The following is a 24,000-nucleotide window of genomic DNA, read 5'->3' as shown; positions in this document are numbered from 1 at the left end:
CACGGCTGGGGAACAGGGGGAGGTTCGTTTTGACAGCCGCTGCCCTCTGGCCTATCAGACACAAGGCTGGGGAACAGGGGGAGGTTCGTTTTGACAGCCGCTGCCCTCTGGCCTATCAGACACAAGGCTGAGGAACAGGGGGAGGTTCGTTTTGACAGCCGCTGCCCTCTGGCCTATCAGACACAAGGCTGAGGAACAGGGGGAGGTTCGTTTTGACAGCCGCTGCCCTCTGGCCTATCAGACACAAGGCTGGGGAACAGGGGGAGGTTCGTTTTGAAAGCCGCTGCCCCGTGGCCTATCAGACACAAGGCTGAGGAACAGGGGGAGGTTCGTTTTGACAGCCGCTGCCCCGTGGCCTATCAGACACAAGGCTGAGGAACAGGGGGAGGTTCGTTTTGACTGCCGCTGCCCTCTGGCCTATCAGACACAAGGCTGAGGAACAGGGGGAGGTTCGTTTTGACAGCCGCTGCTGTCATTGGCTTTCGCTCGTCACCTGTTTGGGATTGGGTCAGTTTAATTGGTCCACGCTATCCTTTTTTTTTTACAAGCTATGTTATGTACTGTGTGTGAGGTTTTTGTTAAGTTGTTTTTGTTTAGTTTTTTTATTGTGTTTTATTGCTCCTGCTCTGTGTCAGTCTGACCAGGGGCGCATCCTGAGGGAAAGGCTTACATTGTATTGTAACCTTGGTCACCCTAATCAAAGTCATATATATATATATATATTTTTGTTCTTATTTTCAACTTTTGTTTCCGTTTGTAACGTCTCTACTTCGGTTCCTTTTCCTGTTCCACTCTCTCAGAAGACGGAGAAGAAGGAACAGAGCCTTGTGAAGGTGTGTAGCTCAGCGTGTGGGTTTAGTCTGTCAGGTGACCACTGCCCCTGAGAGACTAAACCCGTCTGCAACGGCAGGTCGCTGGGTTCGGGTCAGGGGTCAGAGGTCACGCTCTGCGGGACCCCCCCCCCTGTGTTGCAGCTGTGTGTGTGACCCGAGAGTTCAGAGGGTCATGTGTCATTGTGTTGTAGCCTTGACTGGTGTGTTCTTTTTTTGATTGTATTAGTTGTGTCCAATTGTACCTTCCCTTGTGTCGTTCTAGACGTGTTTATGTCCCGGATTGGTTATTTTCTTCATCTTTATATATGATGATATTTGGATCTGGATATTTTCCTTTCTCTTTTTGGTCAGTGAGGAGGATTTACATGAGAAACAATACAATGATTTCAAGATTAAGATTCAAGATTCAAGAGTTTTATTTGTCACATACTGTACACAAGACATCTACAATAGATGTAGAATAGAATAGAATAGAATAGAATAGAATAGAATAGAATAGAATAGAATAGAATAGAATAGAATGCATAGTTCACTTCAAAACTATGTTTGGCATCGTCCTCAGACTCATGGTATTGTAGAAATACAATAAAGCAGATGCAGTCACACAGATGCATATTATCACACCTTGCGTGTTCTCAAAATGACCATGGCAGAATATCTATGCTGTTCTACGTCTATGCTCTATGTCTACAGCATGGATTCAGATCCTATCCTTTTTCGTTTCGCGACCCAAGTGAGAGTGACGTACGTTCAGCACCGGTGTGAAGCAGAGGCTCACTGGGACATGCTAGTGTTCTGGTCCCAAACAAGAAACAAACCTGGGACCCCTTTTTGGGTTCTTCTGACCCATGGTTTAAGAAACCCTGGTCACACCCAGTAGTTTGAACACGTGCTCAGGGCCATGAGGTAACATTCTCTTGGATCGGCTGCCGTCGGTCCTGGAGCGGGTTTCTATCTGGTTCTGGTCCAAAGTGCACAGCGTTGTTGTAACAGAGTGTCACAGAGCGCCGGTTAAAGGGACAAGCCTGTGTTTCTGTGGATGTGATGCTGGGAGAGAAAGGCATGATTAGCCTGGCAGTGATTGGAGCGAGGTAGAGAGAGAGAGAGAGAGAGAGAGAGAGAGAGAGAGAGAGAGAGAGAGAGAGAGAGAGAGAGAGAGAGAGAGAGAGAGAGAGAGAGAGAGAGAGATGCTGTGCTGGCAGGAAGCAGGGAACACACACACAGCTTCCACTTCCTCTCCTCCCCTCTGTTGCATGACTGAATGTACGGATACGCTATCCCATATTACGCAACAGCCGGACCGCATGGATCAGCAGATATCTATCTACAGTGTTCAGGATACCAATGTCCAGTATGTGTCCATCTAACCCGGCCAGACGAAAAATAAACTCCTAGTCGAAAATCATCAAATGGACTGAGACCAAATGGACTACTACCCTAAGGAGGGGGCAGCCCTGCTGCATATTGTATCTAAGACTCAACACAATTCTTAATCACATGGTGTGGCGACGGGGGAGGTTCTACAGCCTGCCTGTTGTTGCTGTATGAAGATGAGCCCTGCACTGACCCCCAGTCTGTTTCTGGTCCCAGGAGACTCCTGATGAAATGCACAGGGAATTTACACAATGGGAATTTATAGCACTGTTTTGTGAAATAGATTTTATGTGGAAAATAACGTTTATTGGGACATAAAAGCAAGGGAATCTGCACTCTTGGTTTAGCTGCATGTGTGTGTGTGTGTGTGTGTGTGTGTGTGTGTGTGTGTGTGTGTGTGTGTGTGTGTGTGTGTGTGTGTGTGTGTGTGAGCTTGCATGTATTTGTGTGCAAGTGTACGTGTGTGTGTGTGTGTGTGTGTGTGTGTGTGTGTGTGTGTGTGTGTGTGTGTGTGTGTGTGTGTGTGTGTGTGTGTGTGTGTGTGTGTGTGTGTGTGTGTGTGTGTGTGTGTGTGTGTGAACGGCGCGTGTGTTTGCATATTAATGTGTGTATGAATCCCATCTCCAATGCTCTCATAAAGCTCAATCTGTCTCCCTACCTTCTCCCAGACTATGAGGAACAGTCCCAGGACCCACCTGTTAATGGGAGAAAAGGCAAGTTCCCTGAGTGGTGCAGCCGCATGGCGTTGCTGTGTGTGCTCTCTGAGTAGATACAGAGCTCTCTCAGTAGATACAGAGCTCTCTAGGTAGATACAGAGCTCTCTCAGTATCTCTCAGTAGATACAGAGCTCTCTCAGTAGATACAGAGCTCTCTCGGTAGATACAGAGCTCTCTCAGTAGATACAGAGCTCTCTAGGTAGATACAGAGCTCTCTCAGTATCTCTCTCAGTAGATACAGAGCTCTCTCAGTAGATACAGAGCTCTCTAGGTAGATACAGAGCTCTCTCAGTATCTCTCTCGGTAGATACAGAGCTCTCTCAGTAGATACAGAGCTCTCTAGGTAGATACAGAGCTCTCTCAGTATCTCTCTCAGTAGATACAGAGCTCTCTCAGTAGATACAGAGCGCTCTAGGTAGATACAGAGCTCTCTCAGTAGATACAGAGCTCTCTAGGTAGATACAGAGCTCTCTAGGTAGACACAGAGCTCTCTCAGTAGATACAGAGCTCTCTCAGTAGATACAGAGCTCTCTCAGTAGATACAGAGCTCTCTAGGTAGATACAGAGCTCTCTAGGTAGACACAGAGCTCTCTCAGTAGATACAGAGCTCTCTCAGTAGATAGAGAGCTCTCTCAATAGATACAGAGCTCTCTCAGTAGATACAGAGCTCTCTAGGTAGACACAGAGCTCTCTCAGTAGATACAGAGCTCTCTAGGTAGATACAGAGCTCTATCAGTAGATACAGAGCTCTCTCAGTAGATACAGAGCTCTCTCAGTAGATACAGAGCTCTCTCAGTAGAGCTCTCTCAGTAGACACAGAGCTCTCTCAGTAGATACAGAGCTCTATCAGTAGATACAGAGCTCTCTAGGTAGATACAGAGCTCTATCAGTAGATACAGAGCTCTCTCAGTAGATACAGAGCTCTCTCAGTAGATACAGAGCTCTCTCAGTAGAGCTCTCTCAGTAGACACAGAGCTCTCTCAGTAGATACAGAGCTCTCTCAGTAGATACAGAGCTCTCTCAGTAGATACAGAGCTCTCTCAGTAGATACAGAGCTCTCTCAGTAGATACAGAGATCTCTCAGTAGATAACAGAGCTCTCTCAGTAGATAACAGAGCTCTCTCAGTAGATACAGAGCTCTCTCAGTAGATACAGAGCTCTCTCAGTAGATACAAAGCTCTCTCAGTAGATAACAGAGCTCTCTCAGTAGATACAGAGCTCTCTCAGTAGATACACAGCTCTCTCAGTAGACACAGAGCTCTCTCAGTAGATACAGAGCTCTCTCAGTAGATACAGAGCTCTCTCAGTAGATACAGAGCTCTCTCAGTAGATAACAGAGCTCTCTCAGTAGATACAGAGCTCTCTCAGTAGATAACAGAGCTCTCTCAGTAGATAACAGAGCTCTCTCTGTCAGTAGATACAGAGCTCTCTCAGTAGATACAGAGCTCTCTCAGTAGATACAGAGCTCTCTCAGTAGATACAGAGCTCTCTCAGTAGACACATAGCTCTCTCAGTAGATACACAGCTCTCTCAGTAGATACACAGCTCTCTCAGTAGATACAGAGCTCTCTCAGTAGATACAGAGCTCTCTCAGTAGATACACAGCTCTCTCAGTAGATACAGAGCTCTCTCAGTAGATAACAGAGCTCTCTCAGTAGATACAGAGCTCTCTCAGTAGATACAGAGCTCTCTCAGTAGATAACAGAGCTCCCTCAGTAGACACAGAGCTCTCTCAGTAGATACAGAGCTCTCTCAGTAGATACACAGCTCTCTCAGTAGATACAGAGCTCTCTCAGTAGATACAGAGCTCTCTCAGTAGATACACATCTCTCTCAGTAGATACACAGCTCTCTCAGTAGATACAGAGCTCTATCAGTAGATACAGAGCTCTCTCAGTAGATAACAGAGCTCTCCCAGTAGACACACAGCTCTCTCAGTAGATAACAGAGCTCTCTCAGTAGATACAGAGCTCTCTCAGTAGATAACAGAGCTCTCTCAGTAGATACACAGCTCTCTCAGTAGATACACAGCTCTCTCAGTAGATACAGAGCTCTCTCAGTAGATACACAGCTCTCTCAGTAGATACAGAGCTCTCTCAGTAGATACAGAGCTCTCTCAGTAGATACACAGCTCTCTCAGTAGATACACAGCTCTCTCAGTAGATACAGAGCTCTCTCAGTAGATACAGAGCTCTCTCAGTAGACACAGAGCTCTCTCAGTAGATACAGAGCTCTCTCAGTAGACAGACATCACAGTAGAGTTTTCACAGTACACACAGTGCCCTCACAGTAGAGCTCTTACAGTAGACACAGAGATATCACAGTAGACTCACATTATGTACAGTGCTCTCACAAGCTCTACACGTGTGACTCTCACTCTTTAGTTAGTTTCACTCTTCAGTCCTCCTCTTTACTAGGGCTGGGCGATACACATATCACCATATTCATCCGGTGGTATATTTGATGTAAATTCATTTTTATATTATTTTTATATTTCCAACATCAAAATGTTTTATATCTGTTCACATGCACAATCACAAGATACATTGCTGTTCATCACATTCAACTTGCACGATGACATAACGTGTGATCAAACTGTCCACACTGTTCTGAAAACATCCGATCTCTAGAAGATCTCATTTTGAGAGACATTTGAGTTACTGTAATACGTGGTTCATGTGGTTGACCGAATCATTTGCAGCAATATCACAATTTCATCACGATGCTATCCCAATACGATAACAATAAGCAATGCTATTGAACTATCGCCCCGCCCTACTCTCCTCTTGCACATCAGTGTTTGTGTGTCTCTCTATCGCTCTCTCTCTCTTTGTCTCTGAACGTATACTCAAACATAGTTTGAAGTATTGGGTTGATCCAGAGTGATTTACTGTTCTCAGTGTATCTGAAGCTCATGTCAACGTTACAGTCGCTGTCTCTTCTTCTGTATAGTTTATATATATATAATATATATTTAATTCGATTTAAAACCTTTATTTCAACTCATGCTCTTATGCACAGTGATTGGAAATCATACTCATTACATTCTGAAAATGTTGGAAGAACCTCCGACTTTAGAGTGGAGGTCGGAGGTCATTCAGAGTGTCGGGCGCGTCGATCGGAAAGGCTGATCTAACCGCGTTCGGATCTCATCCTATAGATATGAAGGTAGTTATTCCTACGTGGTTTATGTGGAGATGTCATTAGAGATGTGCGTGTGACGGAGGTTGATGTTAACATGTGTGGAGAGCTCTCTAATTATGTTATATACCGTATACAGTATAATGAACGCCGTTGTCCCAGCCTAGTTGATGTGGAGCGATCTAATTAGAGGTTGACGTTAATGCTCTCTGAGTGATCTCTGGTCGCTCTGACCCTCTCTGGTTCTATAACCAGCTCCAAGCTATAATCTATTCTGGACTTTAATTGAAGCGTTTGGGAATTAATTCCCACCGCCGCCGTATCACACCGACCGGGCTCTCCCTTCCCGTTGTGAACTTGCCAATCATTCGCCGGTTCAGACTAGGGATGCACCGATCCGACTTTTTCAGTCCCGATACCGATACCGATACTTGGGTTTGGGTATCGGCCAATACCGATCCGATATCCATTGTCCAAATATTTTTTCCAAAAAAGTTTAAAAAATAAATAAAAAATCATGTTTTAAAAAAAAATATATATTAAAATATATTTTGTTTTTAAGGATTGTAAAGGATCACAAGTGTGTTTTTGATTTGTTGTAAACAAAGACAGAAAATAAACTTCATTCATTCAATTAATAAACTGTCTCACTGTCACTGTGTGGAAGAGATTGGGATCATTCTTTTGTGCAAGGCAACATCAGGCTTGACTTAAAACATTACTTTCCTAACTTAGTGAAACTAAATGTAACAAATTAACACATAGATATAAATGTACTGAATGGTTATTTCTTATTTTATTTCTTATTTATAAAAAAAATTTAATATTTTTTTTTATCCGATATATATATATTTTTTACCGATACCCGATCCAGCTATTTTACTGATATCGGCGGCCGATACCGATACCAGTATCGGATCGGTGCATCCCTAGTTCAGACTTGGAATGTTAGAGGTGCGTGTGCCCCCGGCGGGGAAGGCCCCGCTCTCGCTCACGTGAAACTGGAGCTTTTTTCTAAAAGGAATGTCAGAAATTCGATGTGGGTTTCAAATCACACGTTTTATTATTTTATGTCAGTAAAGGTCGTCCCCAGATACTCAGGTTATCTGTGCAGTTGGCCGTAGGAACACCACGGTGTGTGTTATTCTGGTTAATCCTGTTTGAAGGGCCTGGAAGACTATTCCCCCTGTTGGCCAGCAGATGGAGCAAAGTTCATAATCTTTTAGTTGGGGAGCTGTCCACCGAAAGTGCTGAACTGGCTGAGAACCGTGCTTCTCTCTTGCCTCTGGTTTCCACTATGAAGACGCCAGTTGGATACAATTAGGATTCTATTTAAATTGTGAATTAATGATAATTTTTCTAATAGCAGGTGTTAAACATCTTTAAATGGCCACTTTAATATATACAAATAAATAAACACTCAAATACAACCAAAGGTTCTTCCCCTGATGTCTCTGTGAGCTCTACTGAACTATTTTATATCAAGTCATTGTTTCCCCATAAGCCATATTATTAAAGATACTGTAAGATAAGATAAGATAATCCTTTATTGATCCCCTAGGGCCTAGGGGAAATTCGGGTGTCAAAGCAGCATGGTGGGGGGGGGGGGGGGGGGGGGGGGATGCATAGCTTCACAGTACAATACAATATAGTAATATAAAATGTAATAATAAAATAATAATAATAATAAAGTAATATAAAATATAAAATAGTAATATAAAAGTAAAAACACGAGATAGTCCAGTGGTATGAGTCTCTAGCGCTCTAGTGCAAATAATCAAGATAGTCGTGATGTGAGTCTCTGGTTCTCAGGTCCCGAGTCGAGACAGCTCTGGCAGCAGAACCCGAGCCCTTTATTGTAGAGCCTGATGGCTGCCGGTATAAAGGACCGGCCCAGGCGGTTTGTGGTGTGTCTCATCTCATAAAGTGTTGGTTATGAAGTAATGTACGGTATGTAGTAGGGCTTTTTAGAAAGAGGAGATTCAGGGGGAATAGAGGTGAAAGCTAAAAGCAACAAACTAAACAGGAGTGATATGTTGAGTTCTGGTGCCAAGTCGGTCCACTGTGTGAGTGCTGCTGCTTTAAAACCTGCAGTGAACCTCAAGGGGACCTTTTTGTTTTTCTTCAGCCCTCAAGAGGGAAATAGAGATCTGTATGTGTTGTTTTCCATTTGTCTCGTAAGTACAACGTGTGACACATCATTATTCTAATTTAGTATTGGACAGAATCCTGGTGGTTTAGTTAACTAGACCAAGGGTTCCCAAAAATTGGAAATCGCGACCCCCACTTTGGGAACCACTGAACTAGATCACCAACCCTCCTTTTTCAACCTTAGATTGGCCATTGGCCATTACTATGCTAAATAAAACTCTGTTATAGATCAGCAGAGAAGTACAATGAATGCACAGGATTTAGTCTTGGCGTATGATTGATTTATTTATTTTTAATTCAGTGTCACGTGAGCTTACAAGACATCATGGTGGAATAACATAAAGAAACATAAATGATTAAACAAACTCCCATCAAGAATAAAGTGCCTTTGTCTCTCCTCCCAAGCTTCATAAATAACATAAAACCACAAAATATACCTTTATGAATAACATATACCACAAAAAAATACCTTTGTTTATAACATATACCACAACAAATACCTCTCCTTAAAAAACAGCCTTTTATAATCACCCACCCCAAAGAAATCTGCAGAGGTAGAAGATATTTGACTAAAGAGTATATTTCATGAATTCATAGCAGGAAGTATGAACCAGTGTGCGTGTGTGTGTGTGTGCGTGTGTGTGTGTGCGTGTGCGTGTGTGTGTGTGTGTGTTTGTGTGTGTGTGTGTGTGTGTGTGTGTGTGTGTGTGCGTGTGTGTGTGTGTGTGTGTGTGTGTGTGTGTGTGTGTGTGTGTGTGTGTGTGTGTGTGCGTGTGCGTGTGTGTGTGTGTGTGTGTGTGTGTGTATAGAGGTGACGTGGGAGGACCAGCAGAGAGGGGTGAATGGGTGTCACCTCCCCCTGGAGACAGGTTGGTCCGGACTGGTGTTGATCTGCTGTGACCTGCAGAGCAGCTGCTCTCACTGATCTACAGTATAATGAACCGTTATATTCATCAGTGGATAGTTCACCTTGGTGGAACAGTAGAGCCTTTTCCATGCATGTTTACCTCTGTATGAGTTCATTATCAATCAATCAATGTATCAATTGATTGATCGATCAATTACTTAATCAATCAGCCAACCAACCAATCAATCAATCAGTCATTCAGTCATTCAGTCAGTCCACATCATGTCCCTGTCCATGTCCACAACTGGACTAAGTAGTACTGTAGTTGAATGTTTGACATTAGAAAAGCAGGAGAGGTGCTCACGTGTATTAGGGCTCCACATAGTACCAACACTGAGATACTGAACCTACAGTATACCAGTATAACAGGGAACCAGTCGTACTGTGGAGTAGTGTGTCAAATGTTCAGAAAACAATTTTTTTTTTAGATTTTCTGCAATGTAGTATATACAGTATATCCACCAAGACTCTCATTAACGTCTAGTTTGTCCTGGTTGACCCTGGCTGACCCTGGTTGACCCTGGCTGACCCTGGCTGACCTTGGTTGACCCTGGCCAACCCTGACACTCCTTAGCCTCTGTGGTCATCTAGTTATTATGTGATTATGCCACATAACGGTCTCCTGACCCCTGACCCACGGACTGTGTCCTTTCCTTGTTCTCTCCTCTCTTCTCTTCCACAAGGTTTGCGGTGCAGTATGAGAATGTTGTTGCCGTGTTTACCGTCTTTGTTTGGTAACATTGTTATGGAGTTTGAGTGCCTTTACTGATCAAGGTGTTAAGTTAGGGTGCAGTGCAGTTTGGTCTTTAGAGGAGGTCCACACTCGTTCCTTTTGCAGATCAAAAGTCTGATTCATTGGACAGACGTTTCGCCCCATCATGCTCACTCTTTTCCACACTGAGCTCGGTGAGTTTGGCCAATCAGCAACAACGGACCTCATCAAAACCTAATCCTTACTTTAAAGGTGCTATAGACAACATTCAGCCACTAGATGTCGCACTAGAGCATCAGGTGGATTCCACGTGGGGGAAATGGGAAGTAGGGAGGGATACATGCACACAACATGTAAACAACAACATTCATTTTGGACCACCAACATTCTTTTAAATGATACATTCATTCATTCATGTATTTCTTGTGGGAAAAGCAATACTTTTATTCTGCACCGTTCTAAAAGCCCTGTGGATGTATTGTAAAAAAGAAAAGGAACATGACGGTACATGTCAATACATATGACTCTTGATCACATGGTGTGTTCTTCTGTGCTGAGGTGCTGTTTGCTGCTGGATACATCTGTAGAGACCTGTTGCTGAGAGAAAACACCTGCATGCTGGCGTTAACACACAGTTCCAACACGTTGCCATGGAGATACATTGCTCTTCGTGAAGAGGATCTTCATTACGCTAATCTGTTGCGTGACACATGACAGGCGGGTTTTAGACGTAGATCATGATTTAAAAAAAAAAGGATTTATACTTATATTTTAATTTTCATTTCTTTAAATTTTTGAACATAAGATAAGATAAGATAAGATATTCCTTTATTGATCCCCTTGGGGAAATTCAGGCATCATAGCAGCATGGGGGGGAGGGGGGGGGGGTACAGGTAGTAAAACAACACAGTATACAGGTAGTAAAAGACAACACAGGCAGTGTAAACAATTTGATCAATATGGTCAATATAATTTACTATCTGACTAGCTGAGGAATATTCACATTATTCACAGTGTCACATAAGGTGCAGTATGCATGAGGTAGTGTTATAATTTACTATCTACTGAGTATACATTAATCAAAGTACCAGGGTAGTCTACATTGTCCCCCTTGGGTTCCTATAAGTCCCAGGTCAATGTCTGGGAGCAGTCGCTGTCGCTGCCCCCTGTTGTGGGGCCTGGAGGCTGCTAGTCGCTGCCCACTGTTGTGGAGCCTGATGGCCGCTGGTATGAAGGACTGTCCGAGGCGGTTAGTTGAGTGTCGGGGGGGAATGAGTCTGTGGCTGAACGAGCTTCTCATCTTGACTAGCTCGTCGTAGAGGGGGTGGTAGGGGTTCTCCATGATGGCATCCAGCTTCCTTATCATCCCCCTCTCTACCATCACCTCAAGTCTAGGTAGCTCGACTCCCACCACGGAGCTAGCCTTCCTCACCAGCTTGTTGAGCTTGTTGGTGTCCCTTGAGTTGATGTAGCCTCCCCAGCATGCCACAGCATAGAAGAGGATGCTGGCCACAACAGACTGGTAAAAAGACTGCAGCAGTTTGTTGCACACATTGAAGGACCTGAGTCTCCTCAGGAAGAACAGCCTGCTCTGTCCCTTCCTGTAGAGGGCCTCTGTGTTGTCCGACCAGTCCAGTTTATTGTTCAGGTGTACCCCAAGGAACTTGTATGAGTCCACCATCTCCACATCCACCCCTCGGATGGAGATGGCAATCGGGGGGGGCCTCTTCTTGCCCCTCCGGAAGTCCACCACCAGCTCCTTGGTCTTACTGGTGTTGAGTTGGAGGTGGTTGCTGTCGCTCCACCCCACGAAGCTCTCCACCAGGGCTCTGTACTCCTCCTCATCATCGTCGGTGATGTAGCTTACGATGGAGGAGTCGTCTGAGAACTTCTGCAGGTGGCACCCGCTGGAGTTGCGGCAGAAGTCTGAGGTGTAGAGGGTGAAGAGGAAGGGTGACAGCACATGTGCATTCATTTTTCAACAGATATACACATACAACAAGCCATTAGACATAAAACTAAATGAACAAAAAATAAAAGCAAAATAGAATATGACATGGGTTCATTGACCTTCCTTATATTTACATTGAGTATTTACATTTCAGTCTCTTCTCTTAGTTCCTGTCCTTCTTCTGTGGTGTCGTTCCTAATTGTCCTATAGTCTTCCCATTTTTCCCATCTTGATTTGAATTTCTCCTCCTGTAGCCTCAGCATATGTGTTATTCTCTCCATTCCTTGTATCTCCTCGTAGATCATGATTTAATCATTAAATGTTAATTGCATTGTTTGTAGGAGAGAAATCTTGAATTTGTTTTAATTTAATTTAATTTAATATGACAACGATGTTTCACTTGTTCCTAGGCAACAGAAGTTGCTCTGAGACTCTGTGTTATTATATCACACACCCTGAACTGAATTGCCTTTAACCCCATACACTTTCCTGCCAGAGTTGTGTTATGTCACCTGACACACTCACACCAAGTTCTACCACCACACAGCTTCAGTTACATAAGGTGTTAACCCTTTCACTGCCACACTACAGAAGGTTAACCCTTTACTATCACACTACCGACGGTGTGCTAGTAAAGGGTTAACCTTCTGTAGTGTGGCAGTGAAAGGGTTAACCTGCTGTTGCGTGGCAGTGAAAGGGTTAACCTTCTGTGTATTGTCGCAGTGAAAGGGTTAACCGTTCTGGTAGTGCGGCAGTGAAAGGTGTTAACCATTTAAAGTACGTAGCTTAGCACTGTGCCTCAGCTCGAAAAACGCTAATATTCCACCTATTCGATATTTTCTTTCTGTACGTGTCTCTCCATTCCAACACACACACACACACACACGCACGCATGCACGCACACACACACACACACACACACACACACACACACACACACACACACACACACACACACACACACACACACACACACACACACACACACACACGGACACAAACGCACGCACGCAGACACACATACACACACACACACACACACACACGCACACACACACACACACACACACACACACACACACACACACACACACACACACACACACACACACACACACACACACACACACATGCACACACATCACCTGGACTTACAAGAAGCTAGTCTGTGGTCCATCAGGGCAGAATGCTCTGACAGAACACGGTGGAACTACTAAGTTTTACTGCATTATCATCTCTGGTCGAACAGAAGTACATACTGTGCTTTGGCTTCTTTTGAAAACCTACCTTGAGACCTCGTCTCTCTGTCTGTGATCTATCGTCTGACCTCAAGATGACCGGATTGTGTTTCAGACCACGGTATTGAATGGCCTTGAGAGCCAGCCAGCTGTTATCAGGACCGTATCACTGTTCTTCTTTATAATCCTCAAAGTCACGCGTCTCTGGGTTAAACAACACGGCCCTGTTCACCCTTAGAAACTCATACACCGTGGATCAATAGAGAGATTGGTCTGCTTAAGATGAGGTATGATGATTCTACACCCAGTCACTGCTGGTACCCATACAGTCAGTTGGCAGCATGCTGCACAATTCATTCTATCTTTATTTCAACTGGAAACTTCATTGAAGGGCAAGTTCTCATTTCCAATGATGTTGAGCATACAAACTATAAATACATGATAAATACAATAGAAAATACAATATACAATAAGTGCAATCATAATAATTTTTTTGTACAATATATGAAATTACAGATTATGGTGGAATGGTTGGTGGTCAATGATTTAACCCTTTCACTACCACACTACCAAACGGTTAACCCTTTCACTGCCATAGTACAGAATGTTAACCCTTTCACTGCCACGCGACACAGGGTTAACCCTTTCACTTCCACACTACAGAAGGTTAACCTTTTCACTACCACACTACAGACGGTTAACCCTTTCACTACCACACTACAGACGGTTGGTTAACCGTCTGTAGTGTGGTAGTGAAAGGTTAAGTTAACCGTCTGTAGTGTGGTAGTGAAAAGGTTAACCTTCTGTAGTGTGGTAGTGAAAGGTTAAGTTAACCGTCTGTAGTGTGGTAGTGAAAAGGTTAACCGTCTGTAGTGTGGTAGTGAAAGGTTAACCAATCGTCTGTAGTGTGGTAGTGAAAGGGTTAACCTTCTGTAGTGGTAGTGAAAGGGTTAAGCTGACCAAAGGAGACCAAAGTATTGAGTTTCAGAGTTGTGTATGATGTTCCACGTGTCGGGAGCACAGAACCCAAAATCAGACCCAAAACTCAAGGTGCTTTAGGCGTGAGCCAATCAACTGCTATATCTCTTAGCTAAAACCTGTAGGTGACATTTTGACATTATAGTTATTCAGAAGAACTTTGAACAAAGACACACAGTGAGGTAGATGACAAGCATAAGGGCAGATTCTCTGAACATGCGTTGCCATGAAGTGCCATAGCTGTGAACTACCAGGGGGAGAGTTGCTAGCCAACAGGCTCCACAACCGTGGGCACAGACTGCTGCCAATTGCTGGAGAGCTAACGGCTGGTGAACTGCTAGGACTATCTGGCTCTTAATTATAAACACTGCATGGACTCTGGTGCAGCGTGTTACTACAGTTTGGACCATGTACAGTATACCATCATCACTATTACCGCAGGATGACCTGCTTAAGGAAAATCATCTCTTGCTGACTTGATTGTAGTTTGACTCCTCAATGGCACGATGTGAACGAGCACGATGATATGACTTCCACTTGAGTTTAACGCAAATGTTTCCATAACGGAAGTGTGCATGAAAATGTGGTCCGATCTGAGCAGGGGGGGGGGGGGGGGGGGTCTGCTTTTTGCCTTCTGCTCCTGTGGTTTTGTCTGTGAGGAAGGAGAACAAGGAAGGAACTAAGGAGACAGAGTGAACAGAACAGTATATTCAGCTCTCTACCGCTTCTCCGACTGTAATGCCTTGTCTCCACTAGCCAGGGTTTAGCCGTGCTGTGGTCTTGTCTCCACTAGCCAGGGTTTAGCCGTGTTGTGGACTTGTCTCCACTAGCCAGGGTTTAGCCTTGCTGTGGCCTTGTCTCCACTAGCCAGGGTTTAGCCGTGCTGTGGCCTTGTCTCCACTAGCCAGGGTTTAGCCGTGTTGTGGCCTTGTCTCCACTAGCCAGGGTTTAGCAGTGCTGTGGCCTTGTCTCCACTAGCCAGGGTTTAGCTATGTTGTGGCCTTGTCTTCACCAGCCAGGGTTTAGCCATGCTGTGGCCTTGTCTCCACTAGCCAGGGTTTAGCCGTGCTGTGGCCTTGTCTCCACTAGCCAGGGTTTAGCCGTGCTGTGGCCTTGTCTCCACTAGCCAGGGTTTAGCCATGCTGTGGCCTTGTCTCCACTAGCCAGGGTTTAGTCGTGTTGTGGCCTTGTCTCCACCAGCCAGGGTTTAGCCATGATGTGGCCTTGTCTCCACTAGCCAGGGTTTAGCCATGCTGTGGCCTTGTCTCCACTAGCCAGGGTTTAGCCGTGCTGTGGCCTTGTCTCCACCAGCCAGGGTTTAGCCGTGCTGTGGCCTTGTCTCCACCAGCCAGGGTTTAGCCATGATGTGGCCTTGTCTCCACTAGCCAGGGTTTAGCCATACTGTGGCCTTGTCTCCACCAGCCAGGGTTTAGCCATACTGTGGCCTTGTCTCCACCAGCCAGGGTTTAGCTGTGTTGTGGCCTTGTCTCCACTAGCCAGGGTTTAGCCGTGCTGTGGCCTTGTCTCCACCAGCCAGGGTTTAGCCGTGCTGTGGCCTTGTCTCCACTAGCCAGGGTTTAGCCGTGCTGTGGCCTTGTCTCCACCAGCCAGGATTTAGCCGTGCTGTGGCCTTGTCTCCACCAGCCAGGGTTTAGCCGTGCTGTGGCCTTGTCTCCACCAGCCAGGGTTTAGCTGTGCTGTGGCCTTGTCTCCACTAGCCAGGGTTTAGCCATACTGTGGCCTTGTCTCCACCAGCCAGGGTTTAGCCATGCTGTGGCCTTGTCTCCACCAGCCAGGGTTTTGCCGTGCTGTGGCCTTGTCTCCACTAGCCAGGGTTTAGCCATGCTGTGGCCTTGTCTCCACCAGTCAGGGTTTAGCCATGCTGTGGCCTCGTCTCCACCAGCCAGGGTTTAGCCGTGTTGTGGCCTTGTCTCCACTAGCCAGGGTTTAGCCGTGCTGTGGCCTCGTCTCCACCAGCCAGGGTTTAGCCGTGTTGTGGCCTTGTCTCCACTAGCCAGGGTTTAGCCGTGCTGTGGCCTCGTCTCCACCAGCCAGGGTTTAGCCGTGCTGTGGCCTCGTCTGGCACAGTGAGTGTCTCCATTGTCTTTAGAACCTGGTCAAACCTGGCTAGACCCTGGCTGAGACGGTCACCTTTCACAACCTGGCTAGACCTGACCAATGTCAGGCTGAACACAAGTTAATGGAGACACAGACCCAGCCATACCATACCATGCTAGACCATGGCTAGCCCCAGCCAGGCTGAACATAGGTAATGGAGACAAGGTATAAGTATGACCGGTTGGAATTGACATGCCCCGAGGGAGTTTTGAACCCGGGCCGGCCGCGCCACGGGCATCATCACAAACCGCTATACCAAGAGGTGAATTCACTCCTAAGTAACGTGCCTATGTGTCTTTTAACCCTTTTCTCGCCAATGACGTGTTACCACGTCATTCCTCGCCATGCGTAATCTGCCAATGACGTTTTACAGCGTCTTTGAGATCAATATTTCAAATTTCAATATTTCATGGTATTCATATTTCACCCACGGATCCTTGACTGGTGCTGTAGATCTCCGCTCAACTCTCCAACGCTTCAATACCGCTACCTGGTGGCCGATCGGCGAGTTGCAACCGGATGTCGATAATTGTGACGCCGGTGTGTCTCCCTATTCAGTCCGGCCACTCGCTATTACTCGCAGGACTCTATCCAGCATATCGATCCGTTGCCATAACTCAATAAACAACATGATTGGACGTATATTAGTATTATACAAACCGGAACTGGATCATCTAGATCAACATCCCATAATAGCAATCTTTTGGCTCCACGCTCATCACCCAACGCTACGAGGAGACTGGGGTGAGTTTCAGCCTGTTTGTTTACCATTTTCGATACAAACTGCTCTGATCTATATATCACCCATACTACATGAATGATTTAACGTTGGCCACAGAATTATAAATGACCCCCCCCCCCCCCCCCCCCCCCGCTCCGGTCAACCGCGCATGATGAGTCATAACGTCTGGGATCATGTACAGTTGAAATTTGTAATCTGGCGTCAATCGGTATCAAACTGCATTTGTGATCTAATATATGCATTTATGGCTATATCTCACGTTCTATGAAATACAGCAGAAAACGATTAAAACATATTTATACTCTAGACCGTATTTTTGTATGAATGTGTGAATGATAAAGTAAAACGTTCCTACATCCTGAACGATAGATAATCGATGTTGAATGGGCCATAGTAATGTCAATTTAGCAATACAATTAAAAAAGTTATAGCCCTGCAAAGAAGGTGAACATCTACATAGACAAATAGTGCTGGCAGAGAGGCTACACGGATGAGAATAAGCTCCGGCAGATAAAGGGTTAAGGGGGAGTGAGTTTAACTTGCAGTACCGCTATGTGCCACAGTCACTTGAAGTCCACCGTGACTGTGGATATACTCACGGACCTCGGTCACATAAGTCTCTCTGGGTAAGAGACGTCTGCTAATGCTTCAGATACACAAAAATTAAAAAATGCTTCCGATTTCTAGCGGAGCGTGGCGGTCTAGCAGACGATGTGAGGGGGTCATCCGGGGCCCTCGGGTCATGCGCTGACCCCGATCCCATGTCGGCTCATCTTCTTCAGACACCCTGGCCGCGTGTCATACGTGTGCTGGCGTGCTGCCATATGTTGTGCACGCCGGCGGCTTTGACCAATGATGCCTAGGGCGGGGAGGGGGGGGGGGTGTAAAGCACGACTCGTCACCATCTTTGTAGAGAACTAGGACACAGCGTCTCCCAGGGTCTGGGCTGAGGAGGAGGGATGTGACTAAACACAGAGAGGAGGAAAGATGTGACTAAACACAGAGAGGAGGAAAGATGTGACTAAACACAGAGAGGAGGAAAGATGTGACTAAACACAGAGAGGAGGAAAGATGTGACTAAACACAGAGAGGAGGAAAGATGTGACTAAACACAGAGAGGAGGAAAGATGTGACTAAACACAGAGAGGAGGAAAGATGTGACTAAACACAGAGAGGAGGAAGGATGTGACTAAACACAGAGAGGAGGAAAGATGTGACTAAACACAGAGAGGAGGAAAGATGTGACTAAACACAGAGAGGAGGAAAGATGTGACTAAACACAGAGAGGAGGAAAGATGTGACTAAACACAGAGAGGAGGAAAGATGTGACTAAACACAGAGAGGAGGAAAGGTGTGACTAAACACAGAGAGGAGGAAAGATGTGTAGTAATTGGAGGCAACAGAGAGAGAGAGCAGTCGGTCTGGGCACAACCTCTGCTCTCTTGGGATTTGCTGCTGTTTATGAGTATGTGTAATAATGTGTCTGTGCGTGTGTGTGTGGGTGTGTGTGTGTGTGTGTGTGCATGCATCTGTGTGTGTGTGTGTGTGTGTGTGTGTGTGTGTGCGTGTGTGCAGTGCATCAAGGTTGCTTTGGTGTATTATTTCTGTGCTGAAACTCAAGCTCTAAAAGGCAGCTTTCTCTCTCTCTGCTGTGTGACTCGTTGCTCTGCGCTTGCAGTTTGCGTTGTGGTTTTTATTTTCTTGTTGTTGTTGTTGTTGTTGTTGTTGTTGTTGTTGTTATTTTGTTATTTCCCAGGCTGCCTCCTTCACGGTAGTCCCATGCAGACTCAAGTGACTCCCTCCTCGCCTCCTCTCCTTCTCTCCTTCTCTCCTTCTCTCCTTCTCTCCTTCTCTCCTTCTCTCCAACCCTTCCAAGGTCTCTGTGCGTTCTGTCGATATCTCTTCCTACCATTAACATCTCTTTACTATTTCAGCTCTCTCTCCGTCAGAGCACAGAAACTCACCTCCCCTCCCCTCCCCTCCCCACACCACACACCCCTCTCTCTCTCTCTCTCTCTCTCTCTCTCTCTCTCTCTCTCTCTCTCTCTCTCTCTCTCTCTCTCTTAATAATGGTTTCTACCTCGGCCTCCGCTGGCCCTGCACCTTCGTTACTCTATACTGACCTCTCACTGTGTCTGTGGTTGTAGTTTGTTGTGTTCTTGATGTATTGTATGCTTTTTGTTTCTGTTCTGTGCTTATTGTTGTTGCCATTGTTGTTGTTGCTGCTATTGTTGTTGTGGCGGTGGTGGTGTTGTTGTGTTGTGTGCTCCCCCTCCTTCTCTCCCCCCCCTCACTCTGACCCCCCCACCCCACATGTGCGGCGGCCATGGTGACGGCATCATCCCCTCCCCCAAGCATCCTCTCATCACACCCATCTCCTGTCCTCTGTCTGTGTGTGTCCTCTGTCTGTGTGTGTCCTCTGTCTGTGTGTGTCCTCTGTCTGTGTGTCCTCTGTGTGTGTGTGTCCTCTGTCTGTGTGTGTCCTCTGTCTGTGTGTGTCCTCTGTCTGTGTGTGTCCTCTGTCTGTGTGTGTCCTCTGTCTGTGTGTGTCCTCTGTCTGTGTGTGTCCTCTGTCTGTGTGTGTCCTCTGTCTGTGTGTGTCCTCTGTCTGTGTGTGTCCTCTGTCTGTGTGTGTCCTCTGTCTGTGTGTGTCCTCTGTCTGTGTGTGTCCTCTGTCTGTGTGTGTCCTCTGTCTGTGTGTGTCCTCTGTCTGTGTGTGTCCTCTGTCTGTGTGTCCTCTGTCTGTGTGTCCTCTGTCTGTGTGTGTCCACTGTCTGTGTGTGTCCTCTGTCTGTGTGTGTCCTCTGTCTGTGTGTGTCCTCTGTCTGTGTGTGTCCTCTGTCTGTGTGTGTCCTCTGTCTGTGTGTGTCCTCTGTCTGTGTGTGTCCTCTGTCTGTGTGTGTCCTCTGTCTGTGTGTTCATCTCCTGTCCTCTGTCTGTCTGTCCATCTCCTGTCCTCTGTCTGTTTGTTCATCTCCTGTCCTCTGTCTGTCTGTCCATCTCCTGTCCTCTGTCTGTCTGTCCATCTCCTGTCCTCTGTCTGTTTGTTCATCTCCTGTCCTCTGTCTGTTTGTTCATCTCCTGTCCTCTGTCTGTTTGTTCATCTCCTGTCCTCTGTCTGTTTGTTCATCTCCTGTCCTCTGTCTGTTTGTTCATCTCCTGTCCTCTGTCTGTTTGTTCATCTCCTGTCCTCTGTCTGTTTGTTCATCTCCTGTCCTCTGTCTGTTTGTTCATCTCCTGTCCTCTGTCTCTGTCCTCTGTCTGTCTGTTCATCTCCTGTCCTCTGTCTGTTTGTTCATCTCCTGTCCTCTGTCTTTGTCCTCTGTCTGTCTGTCCATCTCCTGTCCTCTGTCTCTGTCCGTGTTTGTGTCCATTGTGTGATGTGGTCCCAGAAGACACCGACTCACCAAGTTGGAAGAACTCAGGTCTGTCCCCTCTTCTACTTCTTCGACTCCCTCACACACCCGGTCCCCTCCATCCTCTCCTCTAACGCCTCCTCCTGCCTTCTTCCTCCATTGTGTCTTCTGGTTGTTTTTATTTCGTTTTTTCCCCCCTCCTCAGCACAGGTTGCATGTTCTTAACGTGTTCTTAACGTGTCCCGGCATGCTCACGTCGCGCACACACACCTATAGTGTCGCCTGGCGCAGCAGGTGTCGTCGTGAGAGACGGCTGTCCTCTCCGAGGAGACGCTGGACAGGAGAGTAGTAGACACCGTGTGAACCACCGAAGACTCTAGAACGGAGACTCTATAAACACAGAGTTCAGAATGAGGTCTTAATGATGACGGTTTCCATCTCCGGAGCCTCTCTGTGATTCCGTTTGCATCGAAAATTATATGATTCGCCGCGTTTTTTCACCGGGACGCCTCTGCGTACGACAGGCCGTCTCGCGGAGAGGGGTTCGCTCGTCCAAATGGAGACGAGGACGAGGCTTAGATATGAGGCGCGTCAGTAGATTATTACACATCAAGAAAACATGGTTTTATTTGGCATTTCACGTAGGTAATTTCAATACAGCTCTTGTTGTTTTCAATCAGACGAAATGGCCTTAACCCCTCTCGCACTCGACAGCAACACGCATCCCGTTCATCCGGTGCCGTTGTGGGGGAATAGCAGCGCGGTGGTGGGGCACCGGATCTAATGAAATAAACAAGTCATGTATTTTGTGGGCTGTCGTTACACAAGCTTAACAAAACATGCCCTGGTTTATTCTGAGGCTGCTATCCGCCAGTCTTTTAGACAGGAGAAGGTAGTGGAAACAACAACACAGTCGCTTCATATACAACATCGTCGTCCAGTGAAACCTACTGTACAGCTGTAATTTAATCATTCGCTTCGTCCAGAACACTTTGAAAAGCAATTCAAATCTCAACCCGTGTTTTTTAACGTCTTGATCTTTGACAAAGATGTCCGCAACACGTACAATATATAAATGAGTGGTGTTATATAAACCTAAAACTAAAAACTAAAAAACTAAAATAATTAGTTATTTTTGTAACGTTCCCTCTGGTGACATAACCTATACATATTATATAGCTTGGTGGGATCTTTGACCAGGCGTTCATTATGCTGCAGGTACCAACAGCCCTGTGCTTTAGGCCGACTAGTGTCATGCTGGGCTGGAAGCCGTGGAGCTCAGGGACCTGGAACACATGTCAACACTGACCAGAACATCTTTGCTAATGGGAGAATCTCCCTTTCCCTTTCCGTAGTTTTTTTTGTTTCAGTGTGTGTGTGTGTGTGCGTCTGTGTGTGCGTGTGTCTGGTATATATACACATGTGTACTGTGCACGTGCATGTATGTATGTGCGCCTGTATGTGTGTGTGTGTGTGTGGGGGGGGGGGGGGGGGCGTGCACCTGTGTGTGTGTTCATTGCCATCTATCCATTGCCGTCATACAAGGCAGAAGTAGAGCGCGGGATCAGAGAACAGAGATGTGGTGGTGAGGTATTCATCACTGTTGTGTGATGTTTGAGAAGTTCCAACCTGGTGTGTTCATATCTCTGGTGTCTCAGACCCACCTGGTGTGTTCATATCTCTGGTACCTCAGACCAACCTGGTGTGTTCATATCTCTGGTCCCTCAGACCAACCTGGTGTGTTCATATCTCTGGTCCCTCAGACCAACCTGGTGTGTTCATATCTCTGGTACCTCAGACCAACCTGGTGTGTTCATATCTCTGGTACCTCAGACCAACCTGGTGTGTTCATATGCCTGCTCTGGGAGGCTGGGTCGTCTGCCTACTCGCAAGAGATACTACCAATTATTCAGTCAGGGGGGAAAAAGCTCATTAGGTCAGGATTCTGTGGGCTCAAAACAAGAGCATCATGTCCGTGATTTCTCCAGTGTTTAACATCAGAAGCAAGGAATCCTTTCAAGTTTGGAGTGGAATATTTCTTACATGTTTATTGGTTTGATTTTGTTTGATAACATGTCCTTAGTTTGTGTTGTGTTGTCTCCATGGCAGACTGTTATGACTCAGTCTGTGTTGTCTCCATGGCAGACTGTTATGACTCAGTTTGTGTTGTCTCCATGGCAGACTGTTATGACTCAGTCGGTGTTGTCTCCATGGCAGACTGTTATGACTCAGTTTGTGTTGTCTCCATGGCAGACTGTTATGACTCAGTCTGTGTTGTCTCCATGGCAGACTGTTATGACTCAGTCTGTGTTGTCTCCATGGCAGACTGTTATGACTCAGTCTGTGTTGTCTCCATGGCAGACTGTTATGACTCAGTTTGTGTTGTCTCCATGGCAGACTGTTATGACTCAGTTTGTGTTGTCTCCATGGCAGACTGTTATGACTCAGTCTGTGTTGTCTCCATGGCAGACTGTTATGACTCAGTTTGTTTTGTCTCCATGGCAGACTGTTATGACTCAGTCTGTGTTGTCTCCATGGCAGACTGTTATGACTCAGTCTGTGTTGTCTCCATGGCAGACTGTTATGACTCGATCGGTATCGGCCGATATTCAGTATAAATATGAGATTGGGGAATTCCGATAATGCTTTCTAGGCGCCGATTGCGAAAACCGATCGATTGCGCGAAAAACATGAGCCAATTCTCAGCGGAGTTGGTGTCGTTGTCGCATGTTAACTATCCTAAAACATGTCGGCGGTGTGGAACTATTACAAAGTGTCTGAGACAGTATCGGTGGCAAAAAACGTGATCGGGGCATCCCTAGTTTATGTGTTTGATGTCGGTGATGGGGTTCTGTCTCAGTGCTGATGTCAGTGCTGGTGTTGGGGTTCTGTCTCGGTGCTGATGTCAGTGATGTTGGGGTTCTGTCTCGGTGCTGATGTTGTGGTTCTGTCTCGGTGCTGAAATGAACTGAGGATGATTTGGAGGATTCCGGTTAATCTGATTCCCTGGTAAAGAGAAGCCGTGTGCTTTGTGATATATGTAATTCATGACAGGTAGACGGCTCGGCCTGTCAGTAGGTTGGATCAGTACATGTAAAATATATATCACATCTATAGGAACTTGTTTGAAATGTACCAAAGTTGTTTTATGCAAGCGACCCGCTAGGGGAGGTCAAGAGGTCAAGTCTTGGAGTGATCTACCGGCATCGTGACTTGAGGAAAATTATTACTTAGTCTGGAATGTTCATAATTATGGTCAATATTGAACATGTGATGTTTTGTGCCGGTCGACAACATTTCAGTAATCCAGCCAACCATCCAGCTTGCTCCATTAGACCTGTCCGTGTCATAGTCCATCTCTGCAGAATCCTGTCTGTCACTCTAACAATAATGTCTCTGTCCCTCCATCATATCCCCCCCCCCCCACCCACCCTCTCATATGGCCTCAGCCGTCCATCTGACCCTCCTCTCTCTCTCTCTCCCTCCAGGCTTGGACATGGAGGAGAGAACCAGGCAGATGAAACTGAAGATCAATAAGTACAAGCAGGGAGCTGGCTCTGACCCCAGACTGGAGCAGGACTACAAGGTAAGACCAGTAAGACCGGTAAGACCAGCACCAAAGTACGCTAAGCTTTGACTGGAGGTATGGGAATGTGTTCCAACATCTGTTTCAATGGAGCCACTGGGATTGGCATTAGTGATTGGTCATTGTCACAGACACTGTATTTAGCAATTCGTCGTCTACAGAGATCCTGTCAACCTCTTCTCGACACTAGTTCCTTCT

At 46.1% G+C, this 24,000-nt stretch overlaps 1 protein-coding gene across 1 annotated transcript in view; it reads left to right on the top strand.

The window, feature by feature from the left end:
* Positions 1–24,000, top strand: part of rims2a (regulating synaptic membrane exocytosis 2a) — a gene marked incomplete at both ends in the record, with an annotated part of 193,252 nt that overhangs the window by 67,935 nt on the left and 101,317 nt on the right. The window lies entirely within an intron of this gene.

The sequence above is a fragment of the Notolepis coatsorum genome, assembly GCF_963971535.1.
Source record: "Notolepis coatsorum genome assembly, chromosome: 19".
NCBI lineage: Eukaryota > Metazoa > Chordata > Actinopteri > Aulopiformes > Paralepididae > Notolepis > Notolepis coatsorum.
The sequence above is the reverse complement of the archived record's forward strand: the minus strand, read 5'-3'. Positions and strand labels throughout refer to the sequence as shown.